The sequence below is a fragment of the Brassica oleracea genome, chromosome C2 (assembly GCF_000695525.1).
Source record: "Brassica oleracea var. oleracea cultivar TO1000 chromosome C2, BOL, whole genome shotgun sequence".
NCBI classification, from domain to species: Eukaryota; Viridiplantae; Streptophyta; class Magnoliopsida; order Brassicales; family Brassicaceae; genus Brassica; species Brassica oleracea.
In genome coordinates, this window is record NC_027749.1 from 24278831 (window position 1) to 24281140 (window position 2310).

The 2310-nt window shown below is 40.5% G+C and overlaps 1 non-coding gene across 1 annotated transcript; it reads left to right on the top strand.

Moving 5' to 3' along the window:
• Positions 1-1315: 1315 nt before the first annotated feature.
• Positions 1316-1397, top strand: TRNAS-UGA. Its single transcript has one exon. It is a non-coding gene; the product is annotated as a tRNA-Ser (tRNA).
• The last annotated feature ends 913 nt before the right edge of the window (positions 1398-2310 follow it).

Below are 2310 nucleotides of genomic sequence, written 5' to 3' on the forward strand. Positions count from 1 at the left end.
TCTCTCTTAGACTTCTCAATACCTTTCTTATTCTCTAAAATCATAGAATAAGAGAATCCATGAAGCATGCATATTGCTGCGCAAGGCGCGCCATGATAGTTTCTATTGAAGCGGGTTGGAGTGGTGTCGGAGTCACAGAGAAGGACACCGGCGTAACTTCAGCAGCTTCACGCTCTTCTCCAGAGGAAGAGCCGTCGTTACTCGTCGCCATCTTGTCGACGTTACTTTGCTAAAGGCCCCACGGTGGGCGCCAACTGTTTGATCGGGAAACGGTACGGAACGAGAGAACGTTCAGTTCTAGAAGTGGGTTTAAGCAAAGACGTCTTATTAACTGTCGAAAGAGTGTTTCGTCGGTTACAAGGAAAGGAAATGCGTGTAAGGAAAGGTACCAGACCCTGAAAGGCTTTGCCGGAGAGATACAACAAGACGAGACAACAAAGGTAAAAACCCTAATCTAGCCGCCAAGCGTGTATCAGTGATTTCAGATCCTATTTACGTCGCCTTTCCTTTCTTTTTTATAGTTGACCTCACGCTCTCCCGTGACCTAGTTTGCATCATCTTTGTGGGCTTTTAACTCGCTGGGCCGAGAAGCCCATGCTGTCTTGTGGAGTCATTTCCTCGGGGCGCTTAGTCGAGAAGCCCATCGAAAGCTCCCTCTCATTACGCCGAGAATTCGACCCTTCGAGCCGTCGCGCCGAGCTGTTGCTCCGCCTCATGTGGGCCAGACCGTCTGTTCTTCGGGCCTTGAGGGATGGTCGAATCTACCCTCTACATAAGGTATATTAATATCTTCAAGTCCATGAATACAACTGTGAATTATGAAAGCTTACACTATGCATATAAACATGATCTTCAATGTATGCTAAAAGGACTCATTGCCATCATTTCAGGGTCTTACATCTCTCTCTGCTTTGACAGTTTTTTTTTTGTCAGGAAATTTTCAAAAAGCAATGATTCACTATCCACTTAATTTTATTGGCTTCAACTAATTCTCAATGCAATATTGCTCAACTTTTGCTTTAAAGAAAGAAATAGTCAAGTACGTGACCAATACAGTTCTGTAACTTTTCTCCTGAGAAGAGTTCTCAAAGTAAATCATGTAATCCTTGATCTTCTTCAACTCTCCCGTTATAAGCAACTCAAGAGGAAACAAAAGCAGAGCGTTATTGTAAAGCACAAGTCCCCAAGTGTTCAACCCTGTCGTCATGACCACATGCTTGATGTAAACAAAAGTCTTTACGATCTACTTAATTTGATTGGCTTCATCTAATTCCCAATGCGGTATTATGTAATCTTGTTAAAACAAGTCATGATAGTCAATATGTCCGAGTGGTTAAGGAGACAGACTTGAAATCTGTTGGGCTTCGCCCGCGCAGGTTCGAACCCTGCTGTTGACGAAATTTTTGTTTTTGCTCTTTTGGGATACATAATTAGTCCGTACATGTTCGTTTTGAAACTTTTGTCATCACAGTTATGAAATCAAAGCAATCATAGTTCCAATCACATAGAGATGTAAACATAAAAAATATTTTTATTTTACTAATCATATGTTTGTTTTTACCGAATAACGCACTACTCTTTACCTTCCTCCTAGTTACAAAAGAATTGCATAAAAGGATCTTGCAACGTAGTATTTCCGGTTATGATTATTTATATTGATCTCTGATTCGACAATTTTGTGAGAAATTATCATTTCTTTCTTTTACTATATGCTGATTAATCTCTTTGCCGGAAACTAGGTAGCAGCTGTCTCAACGCGAGGCCGAACATCTGAAGCTAAATAGGAAATCACGAGACTCTTCTGATATATTGCCATTATCGCTTGCTGATATGTCAGTGTATGCCTTTCCTGACAAGAAGAGAAAGATATCAGTGATATGTATATCACTGTATGCCTTTATTTTTTACAGAAAATAAATTTGCAAATTGAAAATTAATCAACTTATATAAAAACATGATTAAAAATTAAAAATTAAATATATATATATATATATATATAATTATTGTAAATTTTAGTAAACCAAAAGATCACAAAATTTAGAAAAAAGAAAAACAAAACTAGTGGTTTTGAGGGAGCAACAGCCCAATACGGATCCGGCTTCAAAACCTCGTGTGGCCACCCGGGCTAGCGTTAAATCCCAAGAATATGTGGAGTGTCGTGGGTCTCGTGGGACTACTCGGTTGACCTCGGTCCGGATCCCCACCACTACAAGAAAACAGGGGGATTCTGATGGCCGAAATCGTCGGAAATTCGTCGGAATCGGTCTATTCCGACGAATTTCCGACGAACCCGTCCGTCGGTATCGTTTC